The following is a 15,764-nucleotide window of genomic DNA, read 5'->3' as shown; positions in this document are numbered from 1 at the left end:
AATTTTTCTCACACTGTTGAAAGGTGCCTAATGGTGCTGCATCAGAGGCTCAACAATGTCATGACTAATGACTCCAATACATTTGGTCTTTCCCTCATCTTCAAAAATAGCTAGTCAAGACATTACTTTTGCATTAAAAGGCAGAGCCAGCTACATCTTTTTTATCATGACTTCCCAGAAACCCTCAGTTATTTTCCTATATCTTTTTTGCTAGAATTGTGTCACACAACCATTCCCAGATGCAAGGGAAGCTAAGAAAGTATATTTTTTCTGATCTTTTTAGTGAGGATTGCAAAAGAGAAGGAAGTTGAAATGTCTTTTGGGATAGCCATTAGCAGGGTCTACAACAGTCTGCTCTTGCAACTACTCAACATTCTACACATATATTTTAATGTAACACATTCTTCCTAAGGAAGGCAATCCCAAAGTCTCACATAGTTATAAAATCTAATTCTGAATCCAGTACTTTCAAGGAAGAACAAATCTTTCCACCGTGACCCAGTGTGGATCATTGTGAACTAGCAACCTACACATTAAAAAGACAGATTATCTGTTCCTAACACACTTAATACACAATGATGAGAAAAAAATTTAAAAAATAAAACTCTCATTCAGAAACAGGAATGAGAAACATGCAGTAGCAATCGTCCATTGCACACCACAATCGTTCTATGAACAATGGCTTAGTTTCCTTGGTTATCTTATCTGGATGCCCCTGATTCTGCTATCTAGGAGGTTCTCCTTGGACCATTGTCATTCATACCTCCTGGTTCTATTCTTTAGGAGAATGTCCCTTTGTCTACTATTTTCCTTGGCTTTATATGAGATTGGCACTAGCAAGTATACCCTTCTTTGGGTCTGTACAGCTTTTATATGCACTGCTAGTATGCATCTCATATTACTAGCCTAAGTACAAAACTTGCATATTGCTTTAGGGGTTGAATAGTCATAGAATGTTTGCTATCCAGGTTCAGGGTTTCTTTAGCCACTAGCCACATGTGGCAATTTAAATTTAAGTTAATTAAAATTAAATAAAATTAAAAATTCAATTTCTCAGTCATACTAGCCATTTTTCAAGGGCTCAATAGCTACCTGTGACCAGAACCTACTGTATTAGATAGTTAAAATATAAAACATTTTTATCATTGCTGAAAGTTCTATTGAAGTATTGCATAAAGTGTCTTAAGAAGGCCTATTGAGGCCTGGCCCCGTGGCTCACTCGGGAGAGTATGGCGCTGGTAGCTCCGAGGCTGCAGGTTCGGACCCTATATAGGCATGGCCGGTGCACTCACTGCCTGAGCATGGTGCAGACCACACCGAGCCGAGGGTTGTGATCCTCTTACCGGTCAAAAAACAACAACAACAACAAAAAGGCCTATTGGATTTTATTTGCCATGCTCCAAATCCACACATAATTAGTATACTTTATCTGCTAAGACTTTTATCTTAGTTTAAATTAGGGAGAAACTAGGAAAGACACAAAGAAATAACTACAATTTGTAATGATGAACATGCTAATGATACATATTGTACACAAATACTGAGAGTCAACTCTGTACCCCATAAATATGTGTAATCAATTCTGTTTCAATTAAAAATCAATTAAAAAAAATAAAAATAAAATAAAATATAGACTTAAATTATGAAATCTTGTCAGTACATGAAAGTCATTTCTATAGCTGAGTTACCATAATTAAGTGCCTCATTTCTGGAATAGGTGTCAGAAGTCATTAAGGAAACCACAGACAATAATTAGACCACTATGCATCCTGTGTTAGTTCTGGACACAAAAGTAGCACTAGAGATTCTAAAGGTTATGAATTTCCTAAATTGTGCTACTTGTGAGTCAGCTAATAAGGGGGACTGGTCGAAAGCTGGTAGGTTCTCTAAGGAACCTTCCCTGGATCGAGGATGATGCAGTCTGGCACATGTCTTCAGAAACAGACCTCTATATCTATAAACCTGCCTCTAAAGTTTAGTAGGATTCCTATAGGTTAAAAAGAAAGAAAAGAAAGTTGCACTATCCTTTCTTTTGCTCAGAGATTTTATGTAAATCCACATTCAATATTTGCCACCACCTATATCACCTCCATCTGAGTAACTGAAGACTGAGGAAAAGAAAAAGTATCCAACTGGTTTTTTGGTTTTTTTTTTAAAAAAAGGCCTTGATCTCAACTAAAGAATGCTCTCTTTTGGTTTTATGCCAATTTGAAATTGGAAAGCTTGAAAAGACCTCAAGTTTTAGTCTGGCTCATCAAAAGGAATCAGTCAGAATAGAAGGATTATATCTATATTTGAGTCACCAGTTTCAAAAGCAGAACCAAATCCAAATCAGACTTCCAAGGGCAAACATTAGCAGATTATTAAAACCTAGCCTGTAGACTAGACTTAGTCCTATCCATCTGAATATTTTTAAATTATAAATACATTCAATATTCAACATGAGGATATAAGATAGACATTTTACCAACTTCTAAAACTGATTGTTAAGAAAAATGAAAATATATTAAATGCCTATAATCAACTGCAAAATACCTACTTCAGAAAATCCATGTTCAATGTTATTACAACTCATTATTACAAAAATTGAATCTTTATACCAAATTGGAAGCTTCTTTTTAAAAGTCTGATAAGTACAATGATGAGTTTAGTGAAACATTATAAGATTAAAGGAATTTCTATCACATTGAGAAATGCTAAAAGATCTTGAAAAAATACTAAATTCTAAAAAGGCAAGCCTCTCTGAAAATCCAATAAAGTAACCAATTTTTCATCTATAATATAATAAAATGTGGTTTTCAGTAAAATCAGATAGCATTCTTAAATGTGTCTTAATGTTTAGCAATTATCATGCACTACACTGTAACAAACACTTAGAAATAAATATATAAATTAAATATAGATATAAAATTAAAATTGGCAATAACAACAAGAAGAAAAAAATAATATTAGACAGAAAAAAAACTCTAACCACTTTGTCCTCCTGGTGTGAATATCCATGAAAGCAAGTTAGAAAAGACAGAAAAGACAAAACACAAAAAATAATTAATTCCATTCTTAAAACAAATTAGTTTTTAAAGAGTTTGTTAGTGTTAGTGAAATTAAAATTCTGAAAATGTCTAAATTATATTTTCACTAAAATCTAAAATTTTAGATTTTTAAAGTAAAAATTTTAGGAGGAAATTTTTTCCATACTTTTTATTCAAGCAAGAGCATGCTACATATTAGAGTAAAATAAACAATATAACTTCCGTAAAAGCAATTAAGTATCCAAACATCATAAAAAGGAAAATGATCTTTCCACAAATAAAATCCTAGTTAAACACTGAACTCAAAGGAAGAAAATGGGAAATGTTTAGGAAAAAAGCTTTATGTACAAAGACAATAAAACATAGCATCATTGTTTATCATTAATTTCATCATACAGTATCACAAGTAAGCAAAATATAATTTTACATGATTATGCATTTGCTTCTAAAAGTCATATCTGTCACATTAATTCATTAGTCTTCTAAACTTTATATAACTAAAAAGAAAAATTTTAATTAGAAAATGTCACTAAAGATAAAATATTGATTAAAATTAGTAATTTTGAGTCATAGTTTCCCATTATTATAAATGTGGAAAATAAAATGATAAGATACATAATTTGGTCAAAAAATCATATTTAGATATACTGAAAAGTAAACAAAATTGTTGCATTTCACTTTTCTTTAAATATAAAATAATGATAATACAGCTAATAGTAAAGTGTAATAAAAATGACCTGGTATATATATTATAAGAGCTTACATAAACTAAAGATCAAAATCATGTTTTCTGAGGTATCACTGTTTTCTTGAACTATGGGTAGCAGTATAACATTTGTGACTAAAAACAGAGATAATTACACAGACGTATCTTAAAATTCCGCCTCTTTAAACAACACCTCTAGATATATATCTAGTGCAATTTCCTTAAGCTCTGTAAGCCTTTACTTTCTTTTCTACAAAATATTTATTTTATAGGAATTTTTTGAGAATTAAATAAAATAACATGAAAAATTCTCAGTACCTTTCCTGGCACATAGTTCTATATCTTATATTCTAGCTTATTAAAACATAGACTGTATATAGAAGAGTATAGGATTGCATCCTTTACATTATTGTGTTCTTTCCTGCTTCAAATGTTGTAAACGTTAAGGCCAAAAATAATATAAAAGTTATCATACCCAATCAAAGACATCTATTGCCAACCATTTAGTTCAACAAAAGTCACTTACAGAGCATTCTTTATATATGTATTAGGCACTATGTTAGATGCCTGAGATGTAAAAAAAGTAAGACAGTTTCTGCACTCAAGGAACTAAATGTACAGGAAGAGAAAGAAACAAATCATTGCACAAGAAAGAGATGTTCTGTAAGCTAGGGAATAAGCACTGTGGAAACATAAATGACAGATGAGATCACAGGACTTAAATAAAGAAGGAGTAAAAAAAGGTTTCTAAGATGTGAGCAGGATTTTAAAGAATAATAAAAAGAATCACAGGAAGACTAATGAGAGAGAACATTTCATGCAAAGAACGTGGTGCATAAAACACAAAAACACAGGCCAGTCTAGTATATTTGGAACTACAAGTAATTTGGAATGACTACATTATAACTGATGTATTTGAACTTAAGTCTCCATGGTTAACTATATTAATATCTGGCAAAACCTCAGAAGCATAACACTTTCACAAGATAACTCACATTGCAGAAAATACATGAAACAGTTATAATATATACATGAAACATTACTGCCATTATGTCTTTATTGCCTTTCAATAGAAAAAACCCACAAAATCTAGCATATGATTTATAAATAAGATATAATATTATTAATTACCATTAATTGAGTGTTCACTACGCTACAATGTGCAGAATGAATTGGAAGGAGGCAAGTCTAGAAGCAGGGAGAACCATAAGGAAGTTGTTGCAATATTTTGGGTAAGAAGGTGAGAGTGGTAAGAACTATAGTAGTACCATGAGGAACAGAAAGAAGGAGGCTGATTTAGGTAAGGCCCCTTAAGACTTGATTGAGGAATAAAAAGTAGAGAATAACGCACAAAGTCTGACTTGGGCAACTGAGAGGATAAGAAGACAATTACTTGAAAGAAAAAAAAAGCAAAGGAGAAGCAGGTTTGAGAGAAATAATAAATTCAGATATACACAAGATGCATTTGAGGTGCCTAAAATACAACAAGCAGAGATTTTCAGTGGGCAGCTACGTAGATAGTTCTGGAGCTCAAAAGAATAATCTGACTGGTGATATCATGTTTGTAAATCATAAGCATATACAGAGTATTTGAAGCTATGAGAGTGAACAAAAATCTTCCAAGGAGATTGTTAAAGGAATAAAGGAAGAATGAGGATAATGATCCCTAATAAAAATCATTCTTTTTGAACTGTCAAGCCTACTGAAGAAAAGAATTTAAAACAAAAGGACTGGCTGTGTCTTCTAATTAGATTTTAGTAATGCGATTAAGTCAGAAGTCTCACTGTAATTGCCAAAAGTGATATTAATTTCATTAACAGTAAAACTGGAATTTAGTTACTTGGAAAATCAAAGGTAAAGTATAAATATAAAATATTATCAAGAACGGGCCAGCCCGGTGGCGCACTGGATAAGTGAGCCGCTTGGGAAGCGCGGCGGTGCTCCCGCCCGAGGGTTCGGATCCCACATACAGACTGGTTCCCACTCACTGGCTGAGCGAGGCGCGGGAGCAACACCGAGGGTTGCAGTCCCGTTGCCGGTCCCCGGTCCGGTACGGGGGCAACACTGAGGGTTGCGATCCGTTGCCAGACACGGAAAAAGACAAAAAAATATATATATTATCAAGAACCTTAAGACAAAGACTGATTAAAATTGCATGTGAAATATAAAAAATAATCTGCTGTAGAAGAATCCTTTTAAACATATGGATGATTTGGATTTCAAAATGTTCTTTAATAATTTGAATGACGGATCACATTTGTTTACATTGACTAATACCTTTACAGAAAAACTTATGCCTTATTCCATCACATACCTCTCTCTTCTTGCCTGCTTTCTCTAAATCAATTCAAAAACACCTCTTTCACACCACTTCAATATTCTTTCTTGGTCTCTTTCTTTCAAGAATAACAACAATTAAATTCTGTCTGTATAGTTTACCTTTTTTATTGATCCATAAGTTTGGACTGCCAAGTTCAAGAAAACATTATTACAGTGCTGAGCTGCAACAAGGAGCTGGATCAAAAGAGTTAGGTAGGGAATAAATCATAAAGGGAGGGCTCTTTATGCCATTAGAAACTCCACTCAGGAGATGATGAGTCACTGAACAGTTTATAAACAGAAGGTAAATAATAAGAATTGAACTTTACAATATCACTATAGCAGTGTGGGAAGGATGTGTTTGAGATGCCAAGATTGGAGCAGAGAGACCAAGTAGGAGACTGGCATTAGTCTAGATGATAGAAGATGAGAGCCTTAAAAAAAAGCAGTCAGTAGTTTATGTAGAAAGAGAGGAAATAAGAAAATCAAAAAATTATGGGGAAAGGGTGGTAAAGGAAAGAAACCTGAGGTGATTCCTGGCTTTCTGATTTAGGTGACAAAGTAGACAGTGGTGCCATATAAAAAGCTGAAAATTATAGAAGTAGATCTGGGGGTTGTTCTAGCAATAGTAGAGATATGGAAAGTCTGTTCTGGACTAAGTGAGATTCAGTGGTGTTCTAATATATTTACTGAAAGGGAGTTAGAAAGACAAGACTTCAAAAGAAAAACCCAATGTCCTAATCTTTCTGTGGATCCAAATTATTTTAATGTAAAATAATTTAAAAATAAACATTACTAATAAGTATTTATTTTAACTTCAAAAAACATTGTTTCATTGTTTATTTTTGCTTATGTTTGAAGTTAAAGATTTTTGTTGGAAATGCTTGAAAAGGTATTGGGTGAGATTTATTGGGTATTCCATATAAAAGGGATAAAGGGATTGACTAATGTGTAACCCACCTTACATGTGTGCTTACATTCCACTTCCTTTGTGCTCCCATATCTAGTATCTGTTTTATCATCCTGCAGTTTTGGTGATTTCCTGAATTCCTTTATATCTTAAACTATTGTATAGTCTACTATTTTGATTAGAATTTATTACAGAAACTATTATTAATCTTTCCCAAATGTGCTAAATAACTTGGTGCTTATCTTATCTACTGATAAGGAGCTCACCTTATCTACTGATGAGGACATAAGTACTGCGCAATATCCTTGACACCAAGAAGTTAGGATCAAGTAGATACCAAAAGCAGCTTTCAAACGCAGTTATGTGAATAACCAAGCACACCTTGTCATTGCTATGCTATGCATCCAGTAGTCTACAGATATTTCTTCTCTTCCCTAAAATAAATCTCTGGACCCCTCATACATTTTTAAGTTAATATTTAAAATTCAATTTTAAATGTTTAGGATATATTTTCAGATATATTATGTACTGTAGATGTGCTTTAAGCATATTTTCATTAAATCATAGAACTGTATATTTAGCTCATTCAATATGTGGAAAATGTCTACTCTATAATCTATGTGGCAAACCAGTCAACACTGTCAAACCATCAACCAAATCTGACTATCAAAAAGAGACCAATTTCACTTTTAAATTTAAATAACTGTTGTTATGGGTCATCATGACAATCAGTACACATCCAAATTTTAATTTTAAAAACAATAGATGAGGTACCAGAATCTTGCCAAAAGTCCATTGCCTGAATGGAATAAGGTGCTGCCCCCCTCTGTATTTCTTACAAACCCTCCCATTGCTTTACCCCCAGGACTCTCCCTGAGATAATGCATTCTGGAACTGTGACCTTGTTTTGTGCCCCTGAGATTGTTACATCCTGAGGCAATGTACTATATAAAGACTAGAATCAGATTAGACAAGATTGAGGACATGCTTTTCTTTTGAAAAGTGAAAGAGCAATTGTAAACATGAGTCAAAAAGGAAAAATTCACAAAACAGAAAGTATTCTCAGGTAGATCAATTTTAAGAATACATATGGAAATCTTTGCCCTTGAAGTTATTACACCATCTACTCCCCAAAACCCTTCCTTCCACAGCAGGGGTAAACTACCTTCCCTTTCAAGACATCTGCAGTATACTCCAGAGAATAAAGGACTCATGGGCTCAACCAGAAACAACCTCAAACTGGTAGCTATAATAATATTTGTAGGCTTACTCGATCCTCTAGGTAGTACCGACAGTTTATTACGGAATACTGGTAATAGGAGTCAGAACTGAGCAAGGTAAAAACTGTATAAAAGATGCTGTAATATGGACAGGGGCTGAGTGAGACCATGTAAACCTTGGTAAATGTTTTCCTTAATGCTGGCTTGAAATTTTATTTTTCCCTCATTCTATGGTGCTGATATGCATTGGTGTGTAAAAAATATCCTAAGATTCTTCAAATTAGACATTTTTGTAGTCACTACATTATCCTGCACTATTGGAGAGGCTGACATCAATGAAAGAAAACAATTATCTTTGTTCCTTTTAAAGTCTACAACTATTTTCTATTAATATTATCTCACATTTTAGGTTATTCAGCCTAAATTCTTGAAATTGAGGATCTATCTGATGCAGCTATTTGCTTAATGATGGCACTGTAAATTATATAATTCTGATAAGCTTGCCTGCTTTGACCATTCCTCAAATTCCTATAAGCAGTTTTCTAAAATAGTAGTGCTCTCAACATTCCCATATTTTGTGTGTGTGTGTGTGTGTGTGTGTGTGTGTGTGAAGAGATAAAAACCAAAGCTTAACTCACAATATACTACATATAGTAACTTAAAGGAATTAATAAAGCTTCTCAATTACTTTTTAAAAATTATTTAAGCTATAGAAATATTTGGCTATATGAAAATAATTTCCCAGGTATTCCAAGAAGTGCATGAGTTATCTAGTCTCAATTTAAAATTCATAAGATGTTAAACCCAGAAGAGACCTTAGAAATCATTTAGATTAGTGCCTTCATTTTACAGATATTAGAAGTACTAAAAGATGAAGTGACATGTCAAACAAAGGTCAACAAAACCAGGGCAGGAACAGAACTTGGTTCTCCTGATTTTCTCAACTTATGCCACCTGGAGAATGTTCAATTCTTTCCAATGAACTGGTATGCAGTAATTCTAAGAAATCTAAAAGAAAATTCAGGTATGATATTGCTTTCCTTGGATATACGGAGATAGATTGCATACTGCACCAGCACTTGCAGGTAATCACAGTGGCTTGAAATTAAAACAAACAAACAAAAAAAAAACTACCTAGAGGACTGCAAAAATACTCTAATCATTATTTGATCTCTCAGTATACAGTTTAAATACTAATCATTAAAACTTGTTGTATAAATGATATTAATGATTTGGTTATACAGTAAGATGTCAATATCATTCCATTCTTACTATCTGATAGACTTAACACATGTATACCAATGTATTTTAAAGGACTTGCTTAAGAGTCACTTTCTTTTATAACTATTCTACAGTTATAATTCATTCTGCTCCAAATATGATAATTTATAAAGGGAAAAAATTCATATGTTGCATTTTAAGTTGAATAATATAATACTAAAAAATATACATTCTTTATTTTTTTCAAAATTAGATGAATGATTAAACAGATGGCAATCTATTTTTCTCACCAAAAAGTAAAAGAAACAAAAAGTTAAAGATACCAAACTTGAAGCTTAAAATAACCCTCATTGTAAATTATCTTTAATGTCTTTCAAATATCACCACTGAATTATTACAAAATAATTTCTCCCTCATAAGATCATTATTTTCTCATTTGACTAAATATATAGCATTTATTTAAAAGGGTATCATCTTAAAAGGAAATATATGGAAGCAATATTTCATAAAATCTTGTTATATTTGTACTTCCATATGTCCTGCACTTGATTTATTCTTTCTGTATCCTAAATGTACCTCAGAAGAATTAATTGTTAAGGATGGTTCCACATTCCAGTTTTGCATCGTACTTAATTTCTTGACTAAAATTTTGCTCAGCATAAAGGGATCATACATTAGAAACTGAGAAATATATTTTTAAGCAGTTAAAGCATAATTGGATGTCATTAAACACTTCTAGTTTCGGCTATATGGGGAAACAAGACCAAATTTCTCCTCCTTCCTAAAACAAATAAGCAAATAAAAACAGACAAAATATATGAAAGAACAATTTTGAAAATACTCAACATCAGGCAACAAAGGATAGTTGAAACAGTGATAGTTGAAAGATGGGAAACAAGATAAGCTCTACAATTGCCCCAGCTTACTGTTTTGAGAGACCTTCCAGGCAACAGGGCAGTAAGAGGGAGTTGAGGTGAAAACTGGCATACAGAGTTTAAAAGAAAAAGCTGACAGTTCAGGAAAGCCAACAAAGCTAGGTTTCCTAGGACAAGTTACCAGGAAAGAGAAAGCTGTACAGAGAGAAAACCTAAGAAATAACCTCAAGTATTCAGCTGAGTAATGATCAATGAGCATGTATGTGAGAAATATACTCAATGTATTTACTCAGTCTAAAAATACAACTGATAGGATTAAAGAGAACAGTAGATATTCCCACAAGCAAGACTGAAAAAACTCATAATTAATTATAATTGGCAAAGTACTAAGGAAAACCTTTCCTTAGTAGACAAGAACAATTAATGCTAAAGTAAACATTGCTACAGATCCAACTAGCAAATCATAAAAGCAAGATGTAAAAGTATCAAACTGTTTCCACATAACTTAGCTGCATCCCAGAACAAAGCTCAAGAAGAGTCATAAGAATGCAAAAATAGCCAACACCCAACAAGTTACAATTTACAATGCCTGGCATCAGATCTAAGACAACAGACATGCAAAGAGTCAGGAAAACACATACCACACTGATAATAATCAATCTAAACCAACCCAAAACTGACCAAGATGTTAGAATTAGCAAAAGAAGACATCAAAACAGTTATTATAACAGCATTCAATATGTTCAAAAGTTAGGTAGAGAATGGAAGATATTAAGAAGTCTCAAATTAAAATTCTAGTCATAAAAACTACAACATCTGAGATGAAAAAAATACACTGAATTGTATAAACAGCAGATTGGACATTGCAGATAAAAAGAGAAATAAACTTGAAGGGATAGTAACAGAAAGTACACAAAGTGAAACACAAGGAAAAAAATAAAATTTGGTTTAATAAAAAGAACATAAGTGTAGGACAACATCAAGCAGCCTAATATATTGGTGACAGAAGTCCCTGAAGAAGAGGAGAGAAAGGAGGGATCAGTACAAATATTTGTAGAAATAATGGCCAAAATTTCCCCAAACTCTATGAAAACTATAAACTCACAGATCAAAGAGCTCAACAAACCACGAACACAAGAAACATAAAGAAAAACACACCAAGAAATATCATAATTAAATCGCATACAACTAGTGATAAAAAGAAAATTTTAAAAGCAGCCTGAGAAAAGACACATAATGCACAGGAAAAAAAAAAAAAAAGATGACAATGATATCACATTTCTTGTTGGAAACAGTGAAAGAAAGAAGGCAGTAAAGCAACACCTTTAAAATATTGAAAGAAAAAAATTGTCAACCTAAAAGTCTATACTCAACAAAACTATCTTTTTAAAAGATGAAGGCAAAATTTTCAGCACAAAAAGTTGAAAGCATTTATCAACAGCAGACTTGCACTACAAGAAATATTGAAGGAAATCCTTCAGGCAGTTAAAATATGATACCAGATATAAATGCAGATCTACAAAAAGAAATGAACAGTACCTTTATTGTAGTAAATATACATTTACTACAAGAATAAATATACAATTTTTCTTCTTTTTTAAAACTCATTAAAGATAAACTTTTTAAACAAAAAATAATAGCAATGTATTGTGGGGTTTATAAAATAGGTAAATGTAAAATGACATCAGTAACATCAAGTCTGAAAGAAAGAAATTTAAGTACACTATTATAATCTTCTTATACTATACATAAAATAGTATAATATCAGTCAAATGTTGACTATGATAATTTAAAGATGCATTCTACAAATTCTCAAGCAATTAAAGAAATAACAGAACAGAGTTATAGGTATTGAACAAACAAAGGAGAAAAAACAAATCATAAAGTACACTTAAGTTATCCAAAAGAAGGCTGAAAAACAAAAATAAAAACAGACCAGATGGGACAAGTATAAAATGAAAAGCAAAATGATACAATCAAACCAAATCCTATCAATAATCACATTAAATGTAAATTGTCTAAACACCCAATTAAAAGGCAGAGATTGTCAGACTGGATAACAAAGCAAGACCCAACCATATCCTGCCTATAAGAAAATCACTTTAAATATAAAAATACAAATAAGTTTTAAGTAAAAGAAAAGAAAAGAAAATATATACCATGTTAATACCACCTAATAGAAAGTTGGAGACTATATTAAAATTAGACAAAGTGAAGAAATAAAGAAGGTCATTTAATGATGATAAAGGGATCAATTAAATAAGAGGACATAGCAATTCTAATGTCCAGGCACCTAAAAACAGAGCTCAAAATACATAAAACAAAAACTGATAGGACTGCGGGGAAAAATAAACAAATTCGAGTATTGTTATATGTTTTAATATCCCTCTCTTAATAATTGATAGAACATATAGGCAGAAAATCAACAATAATATAGCAGACTTGAACATTTTTAACAATCAACTTGGCCTAATGGTTATTTAAACATACTCTGCCCAAAAAACAGAATATATGTCCTTCTCAAGTGTACACAGAACATTTACCAAAATAAACTATTCTGGGCCATAAAATTAATATCAAAAAATTTCAAAGGTTTCAAGGCACACAAAGTATATTTTAGGACTGCAACAAAATTAAATTAAAAGTAATTAACAGAAAGATCTCTGGAAACCCTTCAATATTTGAAAAATAAATAACATACTTTTAAGTTATTCAGAGGTTAAGAAGAAAAGGAAAATTAGGAAGTATTTTTAACTGAATGAAAATGAAACAACAACATATCAGAATTTGGAGGATGCCATTAGAGGAGTACTTAGGAGAAATTTACAGTATATAACCCCTATGTTAGAAAAGAAGAAAAGTCTGAAAGCAATGACCTCAGCTTCAACCTTAAGAAACTAGAAAAATAAAAAATTAAACCCAAAGTAAGAAGAAAAAAATAATAAAGATCAAAGCAGAAATAAACAAAAAAGAAAAATTAGTGAAACCAAAAGCTGGTTCTTTGAGAAGATCAATAAAATTAACAAACATCCAGTCAGACTGAGCAGGAAAAAAGAGAGAAGACACAAATTACCCAATATCAGGAATAAAAGAGGTGGCATCATTATAGATTCTACAGAGATTAAAAATATAATAATAGAATACTAAGAACAACTTTATGCCAATAAATTCAACAACTTATGAGGAACTGAGCAGCTTTCTGGAAAGACAATTATGAAAGCTAATTCAAGAAAAAAATGAATAACTTGAATACCCTATATCCATTAAGGAAATTGAAACTGTATTTAAAAACCTTACCAACAAAATACTGTATACCCAGTTAGGTTCACTGAAGAAATCTACCAAACATTAAATGATGAAATAATACCAATCCTATATAAACTCTTCCAAGACATTGAAAATGAGGAAATACTTCCCAACTCATTCTGTCAGGCCAGCAGGACCTGAATACCAAACCAAAGAAAGACATTATACGAAAACTACAGACACTATGCCTCATGAACATATAAACAAAAATTGTAAACAAAATTTTATCAAATCAAACCCATTAACATATAAAAGAGATAATCTATCATGACCAAATGAAGTTTATCACAGGAATATTGAATTGGTTTAACATTCAAAAATCAATGTACTTTACCACAGTAACAAAGAAATAAAAATCATATGATTAATATCAATAAAGAGAAAGCATTTAACAAAATCCAACATTTATTCCTGATCATGAAAAAATAAAAAAAAACCTCTCAGCAAATTAGGAATAGACAGTACCTAAAAAAGCCTACAGCTAACATCATCCTTAATAGTGAAAGACTGAATGCTTTCCCCCTAAGATTAAGAACAATACAACGATTCTGCTCTCGTCACTTCTACTCAAAATTATAATGAAGTTTCTAGCACCTAGTCAAGGAAAAAAAAAACATGATCAGGTAAATAAGGGGGAAAGATCAGAAGAAATAAGGAAATAAGTGATTAGTTCCAGGTAAAACAAAACAATGAAAAAAGGGGAACAATGAGAAAATGAAGAAATGAAATCACACTGGGAGATTACTTTCCACAGTTATGTCTAAATAAAGATATCAGATGTATGTATGTAAATATATCAGCTTCCTACTTAAAAACTACCTCAGTAAATAAGTAAATTATAAGATACTAGTGAGGAGATAAATGCAAATTCTAAATAACTTACTGACATATATTCATATACTGCTTTTGCTAACTTCAACAAAGCATTCTTTGGGCATTATTAACATATTCCCTAAAACAGATGGATAAACTACTGAAATCTAGTATAAATATGAAACAAATGCTTGACATTTCTTCTTTAAATTCCATAGTCAAGTATTTCATTAACATTAAAACAAAAACAAAGGGGAATGTAACTTCCAAAGGTATAAAAATATGAAACAGAATCTCAATGCTAAAAAGGGCCTCTTTCAAAAGAAAGTAAATGGGCCAAAGGAAGAACAAATCTACAAAGTTTGTAAATGCATGTGTAGTTACACAGAACTCTGTATCAATACTCTCTCAGACTTTAATCAGTCGTATGGCTTTGAGAATGAACTGTCAGTCTCTCTGGATCTGAGTTTTCTGCCCCTATGAAATAAAGAAGTAAGAAACAATCGATCTCTAAATTCTCTTCCTCATCTTTGAAAGTCTAAGATCCTATGATTCTAAACAAAATCATAAGCTAACTGACATGAAACAATAAGACAAATATCTTTTTAGTTCAGTGAAAAAAAACTTAAAACAACTTTAATCTAAAATGAAGACAATAGAGAAGGTCTTTGTTCTTTGGTTAATCTGAATATTATTTTCAGTTATCTTCTTTATTTTATTCACAATAACTTTAACTATAAGAAAACTGTTACATGTAATTTTCACTTCTGTACCTTGTTTGAGCGTAATGACACTCGACCTCCACAACGAGCACAAAACTTTGTTTGGCAATATGAACAGTTATGGCCACATCCATCAGCAAACTTTGTTTTGTGACAGATACCACAGGTTGGGGCATCACCCTTCTGTTCTTGCTGTTGCTGTGATTCTTCTCCCATCTTTTTTACCTGCTCCTTATACATTTCAAACTGCTGATGCAGTTTTCTGCAGAAAAAACAGATAAGAAAAAATTGGTTTCCTAATGGGCTCAAAGAAAAAAAACTACCACAATCTACAGACACAACTTTATAACCTAAAAATATAGACGATTAAAATAAAAGAATAAAAATTTAACTTTCTGATGACAAAATAACATCGTGTATGGCACATTATTTTATCATAAAAATGTTGCAACTAGTTCTACCTTTTGATTTACATATTAAGAACTAATTAATACAATATATATTTATGGAGACATTTCTTTAAATGATCATTCTAAAATTACTACCTACCGTTTACAATTTATTGTCAATCATATGCTCTAAAACATTTACAACTCTATTTATCAACAGTTTAGTTTCAAAACATAGGAAGCTAATTTGACTT

At 31.8% G+C, this 15,764-nt stretch overlaps 1 protein-coding gene across 1 annotated transcript in view; it reads right to left on the bottom strand.

Moving 5' to 3' along the window:
* The window catches only part of LOC103595939 (regulating synaptic membrane exocytosis protein 2), a gene marked incomplete at its 3' end in the record, with an annotated part of 267,512 nt that extends 252,275 nt beyond the window's left edge, over positions 1 to 15,237 (bottom strand). The window contains exon 1 of the mRNA XM_008579475.1: positions 15,173 to 15,237. The remainder of the gene's footprint in view (positions 1 to 15,172) is intronic.
* Between the last annotated feature and the right edge of the window lie 527 nt (positions 15,238 to 15,764).

Source organism: Galeopterus variegatus, unplaced genomic scaffold, assembly GCF_000696425.1.
Source record: "Galeopterus variegatus unplaced genomic scaffold, G_variegatus-3.0.2 Scaffold1893, whole genome shotgun sequence".
Lineage (NCBI taxonomy): Eukaryota > Metazoa > Chordata > Mammalia > Dermoptera > Cynocephalidae > Galeopterus > Galeopterus variegatus.
Note: the sequence above shows the minus strand (reverse complement) of the source record. Positions and strands in the feature narration are given on the sequence as shown.